General features: G+C 38.0%; 1 long non-coding RNA gene across 1 annotated transcript; it reads left to right on the plus strand.

Moving 5' to 3' along the window:
* Nucleotides 1–20,204: 20,204 nt before the first annotated feature.
* LOC145522058 (uncharacterized) lies at nt 20,205–22,296 on the plus strand. Its single transcript, XR_014065880.1, has 3 exons — nt 20,205–20,404; nt 20,702–20,783; nt 22,006–22,296. It is a non-coding gene; the product is annotated as an uncharacterized LOC145522058 (long non-coding RNA).
* Nucleotides 22,297–22,635: the final 339 nt, after the last annotated feature.

Genomic DNA, 22,635 nt, shown 5'->3' on the forward strand with positions numbered 1-22,635 from the left:
AGGGGAAATGGGCAATGGCAAGAAATTTTACATGCATCTCATTGGTCAGAAATATGACAAATGTATTTCCATAGCTAAAAAAGAGGCTATAAATCAAACATTTTGCTTCTAAACCGCTGTGGTATAAAACAATAGGAAATTAGACAGTAAGAAAGATTGATCATAAGTCAAATTGTAATATTTGCCACAATATACAATATATGAGCTTATGCGTACTCCCATTGAACACAGCTACTTATACTAAATATTCATAATCCATCCTTTTAGTTATTCATACTGGAAAGTTTTCTATTATTATTATTCCCCTAATTTAAAGTTTATAGGAATAATTTTCTTACCTTCCTTAAAATAAGAATTTCAGTTGTTTGTGTCAAATCTTCCATTGGAAAAGAGCCTGATGCTGGGAAAGATGGAGGGCAGGAGGAAAAGTGGGCAACCCAGGATGAGATGGTTGGATGGTGTAATTGACTCAATGGATGTGAGTTTGAGCACACTCAAGGAGACAGTGAAGGATAGGAAAGCCTGGCATGCAGCAGTTCATAGGCTTGCAAAGAGTTGGACCTGACTGAGTGACTGAATGACAACAAATCTTCCATTACTTATATTTTGGCCTATAACTTTTTAATCTTTCAGTAATTTTATATATCTATAAATTCATCAATTCAGTGATTTTCATCTATAATTTTTTCAGGAAACTAGACTACAATTAACTTAGGCCAGAAAAGTAGAACAAACACATTGAGAGAATTATTGGCACTTTTACTGTCTCTTCGATAGCTTGGCTTCATTTCTGTATTACCAATAAATGTTCTAGTCTTTTGAATGTGAAGCTTATTCTCTCCAACAAAAGAAAAGATGTAAGCAAGCAAATTACTTATGTACTATGGTTCATTTTTCTAATATTTTTCACATCTAGCCCCAAACACCACCCCAAATCAGTCTTACTTTTCTTGCAGATCCAAATATAGAAAAAAAATCCCTATTCAAACTTCTTTCCTTTTGAAATCTAAAATCAACTTTCCGTCTTTTCTCTCAACTTGTATAAATGTCTTCTAAATCATACTAACACATTTCTACACCTCACTAGACCTAGCATATATTCCAAGGGTACTTAATTGATTTCTCCACTCATACAACAATTTACACACAGAATTCCATCCAAAGGATGGAACACAACAGGTCACCTTCGTGTAGAAAAAGGTAATTGGTGGATGACAAGTCAACTGCATTTTTTATTCTATCAGTTTCTTGTAGGAGATCAGTACACAGAGGCAGGAGATAAGGTTACAGAAATTCTCAGAAGCCCAGTGTATTGACCTCAAGTTGAATATAAGTGGACATTCTATCTCATAATTTGAAACTGTATAAAATTCAATGGGTAATGAAATGTCATAAATAGTATTAAAGTAGGTAAATTTTGATCATGTTCTTATTATCCAGAGTACAGTCTGAAAATAAACAAAATGACTACCCTCTCCTCTGGTGGTTAAAATTTCCTGCTAAAAGCATAACAGCTATTAGAAATAAACAAAAATAAAACCGTATTTAAAGGGTTAAAGGTCTTTATAATAAAAATTCTATTTAACACTGTTTGCCTTGAAAAAATACAAAACACCACATAATTAATAAGTCTGAAATTTTTAGTTTCATATAAAAACCCAATTTTTTTGGCATCAGTCTCAGCAACTGAAAGAAGAAAGGGTTCTACAATAGGATGGCCTAACAAAACTTAATTCTATAATTATGTAAAATTTTTCTAAGTGCTACAATATAAAAGTTTGCAATGTATTACAGAAGTTGAGGGAAATTATTTGGGCCAGTACAATGGATACTGAAAACAATTTCATATGTATTATTTCTGCAAAAAGTAAATCTTGGTTCTTGTTTATATATACTCACCTTTAAATAAAATGCCCAAATTACAATAGCATATGACTTGTGTATACTAATCACAAAATCAACTCTAGTGAGTAAAGAATTTTTAATGTTTCAAGGCTATACATTGCTTTGAGGAAATTGAACCACCTCAATATTCTATTGAATAACAATTTGGTGCTCTCCTTAAGGCCTAATATTTTTTTTGACTCTGGTTAAAAATAATTAACTTCCCCAATCTATTTTGATCTTATACTTTGAGGTACAATGTTTCAAATTCTTATAACAGTCTTTTAGTATGGCTCCTTTTTAATGACAAAAATCTTGAATGTAAAAAAAACCAGTAATATCTTCTTCCAAGATCACCCATTTTATAAGTGGCAAAGGGGTGATTCAAATCCTTAATCTGAATCTCCTCCTAGAGAGCATGTTCCTTCCTATATGCCATTGTACCTCAGCTACAGCATTAATCTAAATGAATATAAGGCTGACATCTTCCAGTGGAGCATCTGATCATATACTCCCTATAGAGCTTCCTTATTATTTATTTATTTTTGTATATGTCCATTTTCTTGTCCATGAAGTTAGCTCTTTGGAGCTATAGAATATACCACGCAATTGCTCTTTATTCTCCTCTGCACCAGGAACAACGTTGAGTACCCACTGGACATTTGATTAATGGATATATCTAGGAAAGTAATTGTTTCAATAAAATGCAGTGCATTGTGAAAACTCAGTTTTCAACTTGCTCTCAACTGACTTGAGAAAAATAAGACTCTTGGTAAGGGTATAGAAAAAGTCTTAACATCTCTGATATCACACGTGAAAAAGCTCATACTATCAACCTTACATAAAGAAAGATAGAGGTAGGAAACTGCAAACCTCAAAGCTATAATGAACAAAGTATGTGGCAATGGATGTATGAGATTGTAAAGACTAAGCCTTTTGTCCACTAGACATACGGTACCAAGAAATTCTGAGAAGTTACAGTATGATAATGTTCATTATAGTATAAAATATAAGAGAAAAAAATAAAAAATAAATAAGCCAAGTTTACAACAGGTACTATTTAATAAATTATTAAATATTATATTCTAAATTTAAAATGATATTATATTTTTTAATGATAAAAATGTTCATATTTAGTGTAAAGCCAGCTTCTCTGGTGGCTCAGACTGTAAAGAATCTGCCTTCAAGGCCAGAAACCCGGGTTCGATTCCTGGGTCAGAAAAATCCCCTGGAGAAGGGAATGGCTACCCACTCTAGTATTCTAGCCTGGAGAATTGCATGGACAGAGGAGCCTGGTGGGTTCTAGTGCATGGGGTTACAAAGAGTCAGACACAACTGAGTGACTAACACACACACACACAAGTAACATGTAAACCATGATCCCATTGTATGTGTATATGGACATGCGTTTCTTTTTTTGTAACAGGATAGAAAAATGGACATCTTTCTGTATCAGTTCTAATGAGGCTTCCAGACCATAAGAAGCAAATAATCCACATTCCAAAGGCGATCACAGAGGTTCAAAGGGAGGGATTAACATCAGAGTTGTGACCCTTAGCATCCACTTCATCTGCACCCCAAGAACCACTAACATCATCCCAAAGGGGAATGGTGAGAAGTTCTCTCCCTACTCCTCAAGCAGAGCATGGGGATGACTTCAGGAAGATGACTCCAAGAGCTTGATATGTGACTCAAGATTTAAAATAACAGACTTGCATCTGGATAATGCTAAAGAGTGGAAGGCAATGGCAACCCACTCCAGTACTCTTGCCTGGAAAATCCCATGGACGGAGGAGCCTGGCAGGCTACAGTCCATGGGGTCGCAAAGAGTCGGACATGACTGAGTGACTTCACTTTCACTTTTCACTTTCATGCGTTGGAGAAGGAAATGGCAAACCATTCCACTGTTCTTGCCTGGAGAATCCCAGGGACGGGGGAGCCTGGTGGGTTGCCGTCTATGGGGTCGCAGAGAGTCGGACACGACTGAAGTGACTTAGCAGCAGCAGTAGCAAAGAGTGGAAGACTGACTGAAGTAGTTTATGACAACAGAATAGAGGGCCATGTTTGGGATGCAGCTGAAGTGACAGAGACAAGGGCAAAGGGGTATGTCGCCTGTAGACCAATGTGGGTGACATGAGAATGAGTTGGCCTAATCATGTATAGATGTGAGAGCTGGACCATAAAGAAAGCTAAGCACCAAAGAATTGATGCTTTTGAACTGTGGTGTTGGAGAAGACTCTTGATAGTCCCTTGGACTGCAAGGAGACCCAAAAAGTCCATCCTAAAGAAAATCAGTCCTGAATATTCATTGGAAGGACTGATGCTGAAGCTGAAACTCCAATACTTTGGCCATCTAATGTGAAGAACTGACGCATTAGCAAAGACGCTGATAGATGCTGGGAAAGACTGAAGACAGGAGGAGAAGGGGGCAACAGAGGATGAGATGGTTGGATGGCATCACTGACTCAAGGACATGAGTTTGAGCAGGCTTCAGGAGTTGGTGATGGACAGGGAAGCCTGGCGTGCTGCAGTCCATGGGGTCTCAAAGAGCCAGACATGACTGAGCAACTGAACTGAACTGAGGGCTGACATGGAGCTTGCTATTGTCTAATACCTATTGCTACACAATCAACAACTATAAAATCAGTAGCATACAAAATAAGTATTTATTCTCACAGATGTGCAGGCGGCCTAGAAGTCAGCTGGGGGTCAGCTGGACAGCTTCGTTATTAGCTGTGGGTCCGGTGGCCTCACTTGTAACTCAGTCCCATTCCACATATTTTTATTCTGAGGCTCAAGCTGAAGGGACAAGAGCTACCCCTTATTAGTAGAAGCAACTGCTGTTGAGAAATGTTCACTTTCTCCCACTCACTTCTGTGGGAAGATCCTCTGCCCACTGACAATGCATTTTTCCATTGGCTAATGGGATGTTATCAGGTGTGAAGCATCAGAGATTGAAAGAGCTTGTACTTACACTAGCTCCTCTGTGGTTGCCATGAGAAACATGAGCTTCCCTGGTGGCTCAGAGAGTAAAGAATCTGCCTGCAATGCAGGAAACCCAGGTTCGATCCCTGGGCCAGGAAGATCTGCTGGAGAAGGAAATGGTAACCCACTCCAATATTCTTGCCTAACACGAGCTATCCTCTTAATCCCAGAGGAGAGTGAAAACACTGAAGGGCAAAATGAGTAACACTATCCCCACCTTTCCCACCAGATAATTTTTATCCTATGTGGAACAGGTCTGAGTTGAGGAAGAGGAGAAGATACACTGAATAAAAGACATGGAACCTAACATTTTAATTATGGAAACAATTGCCTTGAGGTGAATTTTCCAGTGAGTACTTCGTATTATCAGTGAATTAGCAGAAAGCTTGGTAAAGGTTTTATCCAGCACTACACAAGGTTTTAGATAAACGGGGTGAAGGGAAGTTGGGGAGAGCTACAGGGAGCAGTTTTCTGATTGCACTCTGAGTCCTTTGTTCTTTGAAATATCTTTATGTGGGTGTATATATGTATGTCTGTGTATGAGAGATATAGTAACTGAAAGTAAAAATTTAACAGTAAAATTTAGCAGTTAACAGACTTCATTATATGCTTTATATGAACTAAATCCATTACTTTATAAAAAAGGGAAAATGATTATAAATGATGCAGTTCAATAAAACCTGTGAACTTATCTCTTTTACCGCAACAAAAACAACAGTAAAACAAATATTCTCAACTGTTTCCATATAAGGTTTTTTTAAACACTTTTGAAGAAAAAAAAATTGAGCAGAAATGGTGCACAGTCAAATAATCTTTAGCTTTATCTTCACATCCAATAGAACAAAACACCTCGGTCCTCACCATGTGGGCTGGCTTGCCGTCTGATCTCTGTCTATTGAGTAGTACTTATAGAAACTAATTAAACCTACGCAATGGAAAAATACTTTTCCCACCAGCACTAATTTCTCAGACTGCATACATCCCACAGGGGTCTTCTGAGATATGCGCTTTTTACTGAGTCAAGGCATTAAATGCACTCGATCATGTGGGAAAGGGAAAAAATCAGTTTGCTTCCCCATTAGCTGTAGTTGCTTTATCTGATTAAACCTATTGCTGCCATGCAGCCATGGACAGAGCATGAACACAAGGAGAATCCAGAGGATCTAGGGAACAGCCTTCACTGAGAAGCAAGTCTGTGGCTGGGAGGTACTCATGTGACGGGAAGAGGGGGGAGATGAGATGAACAGTGAAAGAAGAATGATAAAAAGAACAACAGGCTTACTCAATGACTTTCCACAGGCTGTCCTGCCAAAGAGGCCAAAATAAAGTTATGTAACCGTGTAAAATATAAATTAGATTGTACCTGAGAGATTTAAGTAGAGAGTTAAAATGATTTAGAGCCCTCTGTGGCTAACCCTCAGGGAACAATCTATGGCTACTTTCTGAAAGAGAGTGAAGTCCACAACTGATAAAACATAGCAAATAGAAATTTGAAATGTCACTACATTTCTCTCTCTCTCTTAAGCTTTCAGGGGCTACTGCCACTTGAATCAAAAACTGATACAGGAAATATTGCCGAAGTTGTAACTGAAGAGAAGCCGTTGGGTCTCAACCCAGCGTAATTCCTTTTTGGCACCAACTTTCTCTCCAAATCAAATGTAATCCTATCTGCAAGTCAATCAGAACTGCTCAAGTCAAACCAGCTAAAATTCATTATGCACCACATTAACTTTTACCAAGTTATTGAAATAAATGCCTCTTTTCAGTACTGTGGTTTGGCTAAGGCCATAGGGGTGGAAGAAATGAAATCTTCCACAATTTTGACAAGAAACACAGTCACATGAAGAACAGGACTAGAACAGGATTTCTTTCCTTAATTTGAGGTGATTTATCTGAAAAGGTGGATCATCAGTTTTTGAATGCTGTAGCCATTAGTTCAGTTCTCAAATAAGTGTTCCTTGCTTTAGATTGACATTTTCATTTCCTTTTTCATTTTTATGCCCTTTTTCACAAGTAGGACACATTTTTTTAAATCATATTTATATTAGCAGAGGAAAAATGGACTTTAAACCTTGATTGTGTACGGGTGTCGTTATTTTCCTATGGAAAGGAAGATAACGTGTACTTCACATGCCAAACATAAAGAATCATCATGTACTAATTGTTTTATTGACCTTCCCAGTTCTTTCCAACTTGAGCCTTCTAGATACTAGATACGCAGATGATTCATAAAGAGTGACTGCTTACAAAAACATGAAAAGATGCTCAACATCATTCATTATTAAAGAAATGCAAATCAGAGCTACAATGAGGTATCACTTTACATCAGTCAGGACAGCCATCATCAAAAAAACTACAAACAATAAATGTTGGAGAGGATGTGAAGAAAAGAGAACCCTCTTGCATTGTTGGTGGGAATGTAAATTGATGCAACCACTATGGAGAACAGTATGGAGGTTCCTTAAAAAACTAAAAACAGAGCTACCATATGACCCAGGAATCCCACTGCTGGCCATATACCCTGAGAAAACTATAACCCAAAAAGCCACATGCATCCCAATGCTCATCGCAGCACTATTTACAACAACCAGGACATGAAAGCAACCTAAATGTCCACTGACAGATGAATGAATAAAGAAGATGTGGTACATACATGCAATGGAATATTACTCAGCCATAAAAAGGAACAAAACTGGGTCATTTGTAGTGATGTGGATGGACCTGAAGTCTATCATACAGTGTGACGTAAGTCAGAAAGAGAAAAATATCATATATTAATGCATGTGTATGGAATCTAGAAGGATGGTACAGATGAGCCTGTTTGTAGGACAGGAATAGAGATGCAGACAGAGAATGGACATGAGGGCACAGAGGGGAAAGGGGAGGGTAAGATGAATTGGGAGAGTAGGACTGACATATATACACTACTGTGTGTAAAATAGATAGCTAGTGGGAAGCTTCTGTATAGCACAAGGAGCTCAGCTTGGTGCTCTGTGACGACCTGGTGGGGTGGAAGGAAGGAGATATATGTATACCTATAGCTGATTCACTTCATTGTACGGCAGAAACTAACACATTACATGTAGCTGATTCACTTCATTGTACAGCAGAAACTAATACAACATTGTAAAGCAATTATACCCAAAAAAGAAAAAAAAAAAAGAGTGATTGCTTATTAAACGGAATGTTAACTGACTGCTCTGCATTTCTTCATGGGGTCTTATATCGAAGGAGTAAAGCTTCTCAGTTGTCACTCTGACAGTGCCAGCAGAGAGACTGCAATGGTCCCAGCGTAAGGAGCAATTTTTCAGATACCATTAATAGATTGAAAGAAATTCAATTTGTTTTGTAAAGGTTGTAATGCACCAGCCTGGATTTTTTATATAGCTACCTATAGGAAATCTCAGCCCTGGGCCTGAGAATTCTCAAGAATTTCTACAGCATCATGGAGTCTGAGAAATGACAACTGTAAACCCAGGTCTCTCCAGTGGAGAGATTTAGCCTAGCTAAAAAAGTCAAAAGACAACAAATGTATCAGAAACAGGATATTCACCGGAATACCTGTTACTGTCCTTGACACCCTTACATACTAACTGAAATAACATATAATACAACTCAAGAGATTTCCTGGCTATAAGACATACAAGCATATGCACAAACACACACACTTTCATCAGTCGTATGGTTACTTTGGAAAGGAAAATCAAAAACTATATTGCCATTTAAGGAATCCAAGAATTGTGAGCAAACTTATGAACTATGTGAAAGTTTTAAAAATATTTTAGTTATAAAAAAAAAAATAAGTACCTGAAACTTCTAGGTAAAGTATGGCTAAGTTTGGTCAATCCATAAATGGTATTATAGGCAGTATGGAAAAAATATATTCAACATGATATACTAGCTGTATGTTGTTTTTAAAAACAAAACCATTGAACTTCAAAATTTTTATGAATGGTCTTAAAAAGTGGACAAAAGCCTACATTTGATAAGCAATGAGTTAAAAGCCCAGGCAAGACATCAAGTAGGATTTCTGGGTAGGAAAGCAGGACACTTGAAAAACCTAAAAATTCTGAGAAAGGAAACATCTTGACAGGTAAGCAGTTGGCACAAACATGTAAGTGGTTTTCTTGATGTAATATGCAAACCTCAAAGAAATTTTAAGTCACAGGTAACTATAGCTAAGAATAAGTGGCCAGCAATCAAGGTAGTTGTAACAACAGAAATGAAAACCTAGAATATCAGCTACAAGGAAGGTCCAGAATTTCAAAGTCATTTTATTTGACAGTTTGAAGTATTTTCATATAAATCCACATATCTGGAGACATACAAGTAACTGTATATCTTGTTTGAAGGTTTAGGGAGCCATATGTCAGACAATTAACCATATCAGTAGGAAATGGAAAAGTAGAAAGACAGCAGAGTATTTTCCTGACTTATTTATAGGATAGTGAAGTTGATTCTCTCCTTCTAGTAGCATGGAAAGAGACTTTGTTATGGACTGAATTATACACAATTTTCAATTTGTATGATGAAGCCCCAACCTCAATGTGACAATGTTTGGAAACAGATCATGAAGGCTAAATAAGATCATAAAGTTGGTGCCTGAATCTGATTGGACTGGTGGTCTTAGAAGAAAAGAAAGAGAGATCCTCTCATCACCCTTCCTCCACCCTTAGCAGGGTCAGAAAAAAATTTATGTTAAGGATGAAGCAAGAAGATAGCCATCTGCAAGCCAGGAAAAGAGATCTCACCAGAACCCAAACTGGATTTTTATTTATAAGACCTAGATCTGATCTGGAACTTCTGGACTCCAGAAGTGTGAAAAGATACATTTCGATTGTTTAAGCTTCCCAATTTATGATATATTATTATGGCAGCACAAGCAGAATAGTGCCATCTTCTTTCCTAGTAGGATGACAAAACGTGATAGTGAGGTGAAGAATTCCCAAGACACATGGAATAAGAAAAGCGAAGAAGGCTAAGGTTAAGTGGTGGAACTTCTGAGGACCCGAGCAGAGAGAGTTGCTAAAAAGGAACGTCACCATGGCAGCTGGAACAGTTTAAGGTCACTGTTATTTCAAACTAGAAAGAGAAGGGGCTCTTCTTCCTCCTGGTCAACTCTCACTTCTCTTACTAAAATCCTCTTTCTGCTCAGCGGCCCCTTTATTCTCTCTACATTTGCCTTCAATCTTTACTTTCTTTTCTTCTCCCTTTTCCTCTTCTTTTTGGTCTCTGTTTCCATTGTCCTTTTTATGATTCCTTCCACTTAAACTAGACATTTCATATTATTTCGCTTGAACAATCATGTAGTGACACTGGCCTTAGAGACATGAAATGTCTGTGGGAATTCCCTAGCAGTCCAGTGGTTAGGACTCCATGCTTTCACTGTTGAGGGCCTGGTTCAATCCCTGCCCAGGGAACTAAGATCCCACAAGCTGCATGGCAAAGTCAAATAAAAAATGATAAAAATTGAAATGCCCAGTCAAATATAACAGTTTGGATGTGAATTGCAGATGATTTACACAGTAAAAGATAGAGATGGTAAAAGTTAGTTTGGTAATTCATTAACACTGACACCATCAACCCTAATTTATTCATTTAAAACAAGCAAAATGAATTTCCCAGCATATATATCCAAAGACCTTACCATAGTTAAATTGCATTACAATATACTGTATTATATGTAAGTGCCAGTGTGTGTATCAAACTGCCTGGTTTACTTCAGGTTTATGTAGGAGTGAAAATAATAAAAATTTGCACATAGAAGGTGCATAGTACATATTCCTCTTAAACACTTATAACACAAACTATTGCATCTATACAATCATATGAATATTTAGTCAAATAATCTGGTGAATCAAATCAGATTCCTATGCATAGCTAAAATATTTGAGAACCCAGATGTGTCATTTATATCTTGAAAATAGCCCATATTGTGAGAAAATAAGTTTTCAGTTTCCAATTTCCATAAAACAGAGAAACAAATTATCAAGGTATTTGCCTTGCATGACATGTGCAGATATGCAGTACATTTTTGGTTTGAAGCCTTTCAACATTACCTAGCATCTAGCATCCCTGTAGGACAGCGATCCCCAGTCATTTTGCTGAAATCATGCACACTGGTCATACAGATGCAATTTGATGAATGTCACGTCACCACATCTAACCTGACTACTCTCCAGTTATCAAAAAAATGTCCCGGATGAAGACAGAAGAAACTTACAATTGGTTAATTATTTTTGTATTTTTGTGCAATGGTATTACACAAAACACAGTTCTAAACATAAGGTAATAATATTTGTGGAATAACTACGCATCGCATCCTTCTATTGAGATTTTACTTCATTCACCAAAAGCAGTCATTTATGCAGCTGTTGGATCTTGTCTGCAGTGGCCTTTATGGGCCACTCTAACATTTAAATCCTCCTGCCTATAATGCATCCTTATTCTAGGTTGAGACAGTTAACCAGATTGACAGAAGAGATTTGCAAGAGTTAATGTATTATGAAGGTTATCAGAAATATCAGTGTAAACTGAACCAAAGTGGCATGTTAGCATCTGAGTGGGTTTCTGGTGAGAGCAATCTTTCTGATTTCCTCACATGGCAAAGACAGAGGGAAAAGCAAGCTCTCTCATGCTTTTTCTTATAAGGACATTAATCTTATCTATGGGTACTCCATTCTTATGACCTAACTACTGCCTAAAAGCCAGCCCTACCTTCTAACATCATCACACTGGGCATTAGGATTTCAACATATCAGTTTTGGGAGGACACATTCAGTCTATAACAATACGTATAATAATGAGGCTACACTTTAGAATATACAAAGAATTTCCAAACACATATTCTCTCAATAAGTTCTCATGCAGCTGAGAAGTTATTACTATGTCTCATTTTAAATATTAGTAATGGAAATTGAAGTGTTGAAAGACTGGCATACATCCAGCAAGTACCAATGCTGGTTCAGTGTCTTTCAATGTTCTCCAAGTTTTGATCTACATAGGAACAAAACTGCATGCTAAAATGCATTACATGATGTTTCTAACAGTCTTTGTTTATCATCTGAGATGCTCTGTGATAGACAGAAAGCTGTAGTGTTTTATAAAATGATTGGAAAACACCCAGTAAATATTTGTGCTGAACTGAGTGAGTCGCAGACACTTGATAAGCACCTGTGCAATGTGGAAGACCAAGCTCACAGCAATGGCTATGGTTCAGTGTTATGTACAGCTGTGATATTTTGCCTCACTGCATGCACAGTCTATGGATATCAATGTTCATATTATTTTAATTAACATTTAATTTTTGTTTTCATAAAGTAAACCTGTTTTTAAAAGACTAGGATCCTTAATCATGTGAAATGCTGGCCTGGAAGACTCACAAGCTGGAATCAAGATTGCCAGGAGAAATATCAACAACCTCAAATATGCAAATAACACCACATTAATGGCAGAAAGCAAAGAGGAACTAAAGAGCCTCTTGATGAAGGTGGAAGAGGAGAATGGAAAGCTAGCTTGAAACTCAACATTCAAGAAACTAAGATCATGGCATCCAGTCCCATCACTTCATGGGAAACAGACGGGGAAACAATGGAAACAGTGACAACAGACTTTATTTTCTAGGGCTCCAAAATCACTGCAGATGGTGACTGCAGCCATGAAATTAAAAGACTCATGCTCCTTGGAAGAAAGGCTATGCCAAACCCAGACAACATATTAAAAAGCAGAGACATCATCACTTTGCAGCAAAGGTCTATCTAGTCAAGTCTATGGTTTTTACTTTAGTCATGTATGGATGTGAGAGTGGGACCATAAAGAAGACTGAGCACTGAAGAACTGATGCTTTTGAACTGTGGTGTTGGAGAAGACTCTTGAGAGACCCTTGGACAGCAAAGAGATTAGTCCTGAATATTGATTGGAAGGACTGATGCTGAAGCTTCAATACTTTGGCCACCTGATGTGAAGAGCTGACTCATTGGAAAAGACCCTGATGCTGGAAAGATTGATGGTAAAAGGAGAAACAGGAGACAGACGATGGCATTATCACTGACTCAATGGACATGTGTTTGAACAAACTCAGGGATATAGTGAAGGACAGGGAAGCGTGGCATGGTGGGCATTTTTCCCTGGTAGTTCATGGGGCTGCAAAGAGTTGGACATGACTTAGGGACTAAACAACAACAGGATCCTTAATTAAGCCTCTTTTTTAATCCCCTATGTTATAGGAAGAACATCTATCTGTTAAAGAGTAGTTAGGACAGAATACTAACATAATTGGAAGTATTCTGTATTTTAAAAATAAAAGCTTATTTAAATTATATATTTGCATGATGCACCTGGCTAAATGATAGGCAAGAGATTTTACTCTGTAATGATTTATGTTTCTAAATTTTAAATTTCAACTGAAGTAAGAATCTCTGCATTGTGTCACCTGTGGGAGTATTATAATCATTAACAAATGCTTTAGTTTTTATCTCAGTGAAAAAGTATTTCATTCTCAGTCAACTAATGTGTAGAAATACTGCTATTATAGACAGCCTAGAGAGGTATTCTACACCTACAAATGGTATTGTAGTAGACAAAATAGTATCATCAAAAATGTTAAGTTTAAAAGGAGAGATTATGTTGTGGTCTGTGCTAAGTGTTGATAAGTAAATATGGTCATTGGAAGCTAAAGCAAGGAACATGCTAGGATGAAAATCTTCAATTACAGAAGGCTTCCCAGTAGTTTGAGTACTCTGCATAATATGCAAGATAAAAAAGTTGACATTCAATAAACATTATATTTAATATTTGCTTCCATAGGCCAGAAGCCTAAGTGTATTTCTTTTGGTTTACAATTTCTGGAGTAGATAACCCATAGTTGGAAACACATGCTGACCAATTTGATGATGTCCTAATGAAAATTTTGTCAGGGATTTTCTTCAACATTTCCTACTGAGATCAAATCACCATCAGACATTCTTCTACACAGTATCTTCTATTTCATCTATAATGTTCCACTGTGCTTTTCATTTTATTTAATTAACCCTACAGAGGGCCATATTTAGTGCTGCCACCTGAGAGACAAGGTATGAATAGACTGGCTTTTGCAGTCATTCTTGGCTCAGAATCTTCCTTTGAACCTTAGGAACATATGTGCACTGTTGGCTGCTTAAGATCACACCCACTGCTCTGATGATAAGAAATCTTCAGGAAGTTGGTTGCTTCCGTGCCTTAGGGTTTAAGTGTCATAAAGTGATGGGTGTATATAAACAAGCTTCCAGACCTCTGACAATGCCCCTGTTTTTGGTCCAATACCTGTACCAAAATAGGAGCTCAGACTCTTCATTACATACTGCTCTGTTGCTCTTCAACTCTTGCCAAAATATACTGGAAAAGAGAACAAAATTGAGTGTTTTTAGCTGCCAGAAACGGAGAAGGCAATGGCACCCCACTCCAGTACTCTTGCCTGGAAAACCCCATGGACAGAGGAGCCTGGTAGGCTGCAGTCCATGGGGTCGCTGAGAGTCGGACACGACTGAGCGACTTCACTTTCACTTTTCACTTTCATGAACTGGAGAAGAAAATGACAACCCGCTCCAGTATTCTTGCCTGGAGAATCCCAGGGACGGGGCAGCCTGGTGGGCTGCCGTCTGTGGGGTCACACAGAGTCGGATACGACTGAAGCGACTTAGCAGCAGCAGCAGCAGCTGCCAGAAACAACGTTAGAGGCCTTGGGAAGTTAGTAAATCCTGAAACTAAGTCCAGGTGAAAATTCACATCTGCTGTGGAGAACTCAAGCCAAAGACCCACTAATATTACAGCCCTAAAAGGGCGTCTCTCTCATGTGAGACTGGAAATTCATGCAGTCACAGTCGTGGTTCTCCACCCGTGAGGGGTAATTACCTAAAGAAACAGATAGTAAAGAGCTGCTGGCACAGTGACTTCTTAAGTCACTGAGAAAGTGTACCCAATCCCTTGGTCAGTGGAAAAATAATGCCAAAGAGTATGTATATTTCCCCTATAGTCAGTGAAAAATTTATACAGGCAAACACATCCAACCAGAATACAATATGAATTAGATGCTGTGCTTGACATAAAAGATATATGGCTGTGCAATGACAGACCTTTAAGCCAGCCCATGTAGGCACCATGCCCTGCAAACTCTGCCAGACTCACACTCCATCATTCAAGCTGGTGGCACATCCTCACGCTTCTAATATCTGCTCACCAGTTCTTTTAACATCAACTGACTTTCTACCATGAGTCAAGCACTAAACCAGGAGCTCTCTCCAAATATGTATAACCACATTTAATTTTCATAGTGTTATTTTTGCTTGATTGTATCTCTCTATTCAGAACTCATGGCTATATTCATTTTGATGCATGCTTTAGTCCCTTCTGGATTCCACATCTGTACTGATATTCCTCCAGCAGAATATCAGGCAGAGACCTACACATGGAAGAGCCTCATCAAGATGTAAAGATTCTCAGAGCCAGGGCCAGAAGGCACCAAAGTGCTTTAGAAAAATCCCTTTTAAGTATATATAATTTTTTTATTTTTATTTTTTACAGTTCATGCACAATTCTGATCAGCCACCATGGTGCTGGAGAGGTAAGAAAGAGTTGTATGGGGTGAGGGAATAAATAGCTGAACTTAAGTAGTAGGACTGTCCACAATATGTTATTTTGTATTTTTTAATTCTATCTTTATGAAAAAAATTAGTGCTTACAATTTCACAAGCCAAATTAAACAATTTAATTAACTGAATTCATGTACAGTGGTATAGGTCTGCCTCTGTATTACTCAGGGTTCTCCAGAGAAACAAAATCAGTAGAAGATACACACATACATCGAGAGAGAGAGAAGTAGAGGGGGAGAGAGAGGAAAAAAAGTCATGAGATTATTTATTGGCTTACAAAATTATAGAATCTGAGAAGTTCCACAATTTGGTGTCTACAAACTGGAGACACAAAAAGCCTGTGATATAATTCAGTCCAAGTCTGAGTGCCTAAAAGACAGCCAATGGCTTAAATCCCAGTCCAAGGGCTGTAGAAAGTAAGATGAGATGTCCCAATTCAAGCACCCAGGAAGGAAGCAGAAGAGGAGAATTCCTCCTTTCTCTTCTGTTTGTTCTATTCAAGCCCACAATGGATTGGATAATGGCCACCCATTTGGGGGAGAGTGATGTACTTTATTGGGTCTCATCTGGAAAGACACTCATAGACAAACCCAGAAATAATATTTCATATGGGCATCTCCTGGCCAGTCAAATTAACACATGAAAGTAACCATAACAGCCACATTTCCTATGCTCTTATTCTGGAATGTCTAGATATTATATTACACTGTTTCTGGGAATGGTGGGAGATGTTGGATTATGGGTCTTACAAGGGTCATCTCCCACTTCCAACAATATACATATACCTAACCTATCAAATAGGCTTCCCTGGTGGCTCAGACTGTAAGGAATCTGTGTGCAATCCAGGAGTGCATGCTTAGCCGCTCAGTCATGTCCAACTCTTGGCGACCCCATGGACTGTAGTCTGCCAGTGTTCTCTGTCCATCGGATTCTCCAAGTAAGAATACTGGAGTGGGCTGCCATTCCTTCTCCAAGAGCTTCTCAACCTATGCCATTCCTTCTCCAAGAGCTTCTCAACCCAGGGATCCAAATCAGGTCTCCTGCATTGCAGGTGGAGTTTGTACCATCTAAACCACCAGGGAAGCCCATTTGATGGGTTGGGCATTTTTATATTATTGATGAGTTAGGTATATGTATATTGAAGCAATTCAGGAGACCTGGGTTCAATCCCTGGGTTGGGAAGATCCCATAGAGAAAGGAATGGCTCCCCACTCCACTATTTTTGTCTAGAGAATTCCACGAACAGAAGAGCCTGGTGAGCTATAGTCCATGGGGTCACAAAGAGTCAGACACGACTGAGCAACTAACACACTTTTTTCCACAACCCATCAAATATTCTAATAATGGCTCTTTTCAAATAGACAATAAACTTAGAGAAGAGAGAAAACATCTAATAATTCATGTTAGTAATCCAACTAAGAAAAGTTGGAGGTTTGAACTAAAGCTGTGAACATGGGGCTAGAGAGCAGTTGGCTGGAGGAGATAGGAGATATATTAAGGAGGCAAAGTCAATAAGACACTGTTACTAACTGGATATGGAAGAAAGAAAGAGAAAACTATTCCTAAATTTGGGCAACTAGAGAAATGTTGGTGTCATTAATTAAATAGGAGCTTTCAAAAGGAGAAACAGGTATAAGAATATATATATATATGTGTGTGTGTGTGTGTGTGTGTATGTGTACATAAGCACACACACACAACATACACTTTCCCATGACCCTCTTAAATTCAAGATACTTTGAGACATTCATGTGAAAATGTTGATTGCCTAGACCAGTGACTTGGCTTGAGTGATGCTCTTTGGGATACTCCTTTGTTCTGAGAAAGACAAAACCCTTCTCCTGACAGACATTGGCCTGGGTCCCAGAAGTCTTTAAAAATGTAGCTTAGCAGAAGTACATGGGCCTCTTAACCTGCCAGCAAACAGACCACTACTTCTCCTTAGGCAGCTTTATAAAGAAGCTGCTGCTAAATCTCACTTGTTTAAGTTCCAAGAGCAATAGAGAGTCTACCTCTGTTTGCAGCAGGTACTTCCTGCCTTCCCTGCCAGTGCTCACTGCAGAGAGACCACAGATACGAGAGCGTTTCCCATTGTCTGCGCTGGCGCTACACGCACTGTCAGTCAGAGGCCACGGAGAGGGATTCTGGGAACTAAGAATATGGCCCCAGTTAATAAGAAGATGCATCAGGTGCAAAAGAATGATTCTGTAGATTTGTGGGGATAGATTACAGGACATTATGAATAAAGTGGTGTGAAGGCAAGATTTCCTTCTTTCTTTCTCATGGCAGAATAATACATTATACAATAATATTTCAATATATTATATATATACAATACATACACATACTTATCCCTTATCTATTCGTCTCTTGACAGACACGTGTTGCCATACCTTGGCCACTGTGAATAATGCTACAATGAACATGGGAGTGCAGATATCTCTTTGATATCCTGTCTTTATTTCCTTTGGCTATAGAATTCATAAATAGAATTGTAAGATAACATGGTAGCTCTATTTTTAATTGAAGAACCTCCATATTGTTTTCCAGAGTGGATACAGCAATGTACATTTCCACCAAAAAAATGCGCCTGAGTTTCTTTTTCTCTACAAATTTACCAAGACTTTCTACTTCTTGTCTTTTTGATGATAGTCATTCATACAGGGGGTGAGGAGATCCCATTATGACTTTGATTCACATTTCCCTGATGATTAGTGATGCTGAGCTCCTTTTACATGTACCTGTTGGTTATTTGTATATTTTTTTTTTTAGAAAAATGTCTTAGTTTTTCTGACCATTTTGTAATTCTATTACTTATTTTTTGCTATTGAGTTATAGGAGTCCCTTGTATATTTTGGATACTAATTCCTAATCAGATAGATGATTTGCAAATATTTTCACCCTTTATAAAGGTTGCCATTTCATTCTGATCATTTCTTTTGCTGTGCAGAAGCTTTTTGGTTTGATGTAGTCAAAACAGAAACATCACTGTGCTTTTGGTGTCATATCCAAAAAAAAATAATCATTGCCAAGACCAATGTCAAAAAGCTTTTCTCTATGCATTCTTCTAAAATTCATGGATTCAGGTCTATATTTGTAACTTTAATCCATTTCAACTTAATTTTTGTTAGTGGTGTAAAATAGAAAAGTTAACAGAGGTTACCAGAGCAGAGAAAATGCAGAGATGTTAGTGAAAGAGCACAAATTTCTAGCTATAAGATAGATAATTCTAGGGATCCAATAAAGTACAGAATAATGATTACAGTTAATAATACTGTAGTATGTACTTTAAAGTTACTAAGAGAGTAGACCTTCAATGTTCTCACCACAGAAAATGAAATTGGAGTTACATGATGTGATGGAGGTGTTAAACAATAATAATTGTTTTGCAATATACAAGTGTATCAAATCAACACAGATTACATCTTAAACTTACACAATAAGTTTATCTCAATAAAGCTGGAATTTTTTTATTTTTAAAAAAGTTAAAAATAACTAAATTTTAAAGGAGGAGCTGAGGGTACTGTATTATAGTGATTTCCATTAAAATCTTAGATTTATATTTGGAAATTCATAACTGTTTTGATAAAAGGAGGTCCAGCATCACCACGATGACTGAAGCAGCTTAAAGCACCGTCCATCTTTATTTCTCCTTCCTTTTATCTTCCTATATCAGTCTTCTACAGCTGTCATTATGAAACATCACAGACTGAGTAGTTTAAACAATGGTGAAGTCTATTTCTCATAGTTGTGAGTGGTTACAAGGTCAAGAACATGGTGCTAACAGATTTGGTTTCTCCTGAAGCTTCTCTCCTGGGCTTATAGATAGCTATCTTCTTGCTGTGTTGTCAAATGATCTTTTCTCTGATGTCTCCTACAAAGATACCAGTACTATTGGATTAGGGCCCTACCCTTATGACCTCATTTAACCTTAAATTCTTAAGGGCCCAATCTCCACCTATAGTCACATTGGATGTTAGGGATCCAAACTACAAATGGGCCAGTGGGTTGGGGAGGATGATTAAGTCCACGATAATTCTTTTTTATTCCCTTTCTCTCCTAAACAATTCAATCCAAAAAGCTTGTGTTGGGGCCAAGACAGACAGGCATCAGACTAAGGTTTGGGTGAGGACAAACTGCAGTAGCAAGGTACAGTGTGTCAGAGCCATATGGGGGTGAGGAGAGTGACGGGGAGGCAAGGATAGTATATGAGTAGCGTAGTCTATGAGTAGCTAGTAGTATATGAGTACCAGTGTGGTATATGAGTAGCAGACAGGTGCAGGTATCAAAGACCAAACAATGGGGAAAATAGACATCCACATTGGCAGAGCTGGGGAAGACGGCCCATCATGAGGTTTTGGCACCCATTCAAAGTGAGGTAGTGCTCCACCCAGAAAAGTGGCCTGTTCTAAGTGTCAGGGGGCAGGCAGAATGAGGAGAGCATCCATGTGGGAGAGGTAGCACCTGCCAGCACAGAATGTTGGATCCCAAGTGGGGTGAGAGGCTCCCCTTGTAGCTCATTGGTAAAGAACACACCTGCCAATGCAGGAGACCTAAGAGACACACGGTCAATCCCTGGAAGATCCCCTGGAGGAGGGCATGGCAACCCACTCCAGTATTCTTGCCTGAGAAATCCCATGGACAGAGGAACCTAGTGAGATAAGGTCCATGAGGTCACAAAAGAGTCGAATACGACCTAGTGACTAAGCAACAATAAATAGGGTGAGAAGGAGAACATGCAAGTGGAGGGGTGCTTGAGTTCTCAGAGCTCTACACGTTGAGGAGGGCATGGAAATGGCAACGCAGCACATGTTGTCTGAGTATGAGTGGCACGGAGGAGAATTTCCATATGGAGAGAAGGCAGAACCAAGAATGAGATGGGTTATATGGAGGAGAATTCATCAAATTAAGTAAAAATGTTAAGAATAATGAGATCCTATATCTCACCATCAGAAAGGAGCTACAGACATGAAAAAGGAGAAAACCAGAATGAACTCTGGGGTGAACTGTAATTGGAAGTTTCAGTGTAACTCATGATTTTCAATATATAGAGAAAAATACAAATAAATATAAATGCCTGTGTGTAAGCATGTACACTTGCATATATTCCCTAGTTCTGTCCAGTGAGGGAAACTGGAAGCAGTGATACACTAACTGCAATGAGCACAACCAGGTCTTTCTTACTAAATTGCATTTTTCTCTAAAAGGAATCCAGGATCTTTGGAGAAATGTTTGATTCCAGGCCTGGGGCAGTAGAAGGTACATTTGGATTGTCTGTCATGCCAGAAAGTAAGTATCAAGGAATGATGAAAACATGTCAAAAAGAAAAAGAAGTCAATTTGAAGGAGCTATCACTGGCCAAATCTTTGCCAATATGAGCATTTAAAGATTTATTATAGTAAAAGATTTTAATTCAATAGTAAGATCATCATAGTAAAACTTTAATTGAATAAAGTAGAAAACCAGATTTTATACAGATATAAATTGAAAAATACAAAATTTGAAAGTTTGATGAGAAATGGGATATTTACATAGACGCAAATTACCTCAAGAAATGTTCATTAATTACAAAGGGAACAAGAGTAATTTATGGTGGAGAAGCCTGGAAATTAGCACCTTAATCAAGTGATAAACGTGATCATCAATAATGGGACAAATTAAAGTCATGAGCCACTGATACTATGCCATGAGAACACAGAATCATGAGGAAATGCCAAGCAAACCAAACTGAGAGACAATTTATAAAATAATTGGCCTGTACTTTTTTAAAGTTGCAGAGTGATGAACATTCAAGGAAAGATTGAGGAACAGTTCCAAATTAAAGATAATTAAAGAGACAGAAAACTAAATGCAGTGCATGATCCTGATCTGGATTCTTTTGCTGCAACTGACATTTATGGGTGACACTTGAATGGATCCTGAGGATTAGACTTTAGTGTTGCTGCAACTCATTTCTAATTCTGATGGTTTCATTGGGGTCCTTTAGGAAAATGTCTTTGGAGAAAAACATATACTGAAATATTCAGACTTGATGGGGCAACAGGTTGGTAATTTAATTTCAAAGAGCTTAGGAAAAGAAGTTTTTGTACTGTACTTACACAATTTTGTAAGTTTTGAGGTGGTTTTCAAAATTGGAAGGAAAAAAGACAGGATATATATAATCTACAGTTAAAGAAACCCAACAAGTAATTATAGGAAAAGGCAGGGCAGGGATTTACTGTAAAGGGGTATGAGGAAAATTTCAGGGGTAATGAAAATTTCTGTAACTTGAATGGAGTGGTGGTTACTTTGGTGTCTATATTAATCAAAACTTATCAGACTGTATATTTAAGATCTGTGAACCTGGCTGCATTATACCTTAATGAAGTAATAAACAAAGGAAAAACAGGGTCAGTGAGTTCAGACAATTCATTCAAATTGCTTGGTTTGGAAAAAGAGAAGAGAAATAAGGCATAGCTCAAGGAGGATCTAGAGGTTAAAAAAATAGCTTTCATTTTTCTTTTATCTCTAGACGTGCATTTATAACATGTGACTGTATCATATGAAATATCTGAGCATGTCAAAGGGAAAAGACATCCCAGGGAGAGAGGCTGGAACGAGAGCATACGAAAATCTAAGACAGAAAGAGGGTGGCTGCCAGAGCAGAGTCCTGGAAGAGACGGAAAATAGATCTGGTGAGAAGCATCCTTCATTCCCAGGACCAAATGAAAGTGACTCTAAGATGTGGGGAGATAGATGGCTGAGGATCTTCAACCTGAATATCTCTTTTTCTTTTGAAATAAATTTGGGCATTTCTTTTGACTATGAAGGACTTAAAATGACTAAGTAGATTTTAAAAGGTGGTGCAAGCTTGAGATTGGAATACCAGATCTGACTATACTAACTGTGTAGTGAGAATATGGTAGCTTGCCCACTAATCCAGACTTCAGCTAGAAGAAAAGGTAATTTCCTTAAATCTGTCCTTAGTCTAATTATGCAGCCTCAGTCATCTTAATTCCTTAACTCTATCTCCTAGAATAAGCAGTTCGCTCAAATATAAAGAATCTGAAAGAAATAAATAGGCCTGAAAGAAATGTATCATATCCTGACCCACTCAGCAATCTGCACAATTTTATGTGATTAATATTTAAGTGGACATGAT

Source organism: Giraffa tippelskirchi, chromosome 9, assembly GCF_054371585.1.
Source record: "Giraffa tippelskirchi isolate mGirTip1 chromosome 9, T2T-mGirTip1v1.2.pri, whole genome shotgun sequence".
NCBI lineage: Eukaryota > Metazoa > Chordata > Mammalia > Artiodactyla > Giraffidae > Giraffa > Giraffa tippelskirchi.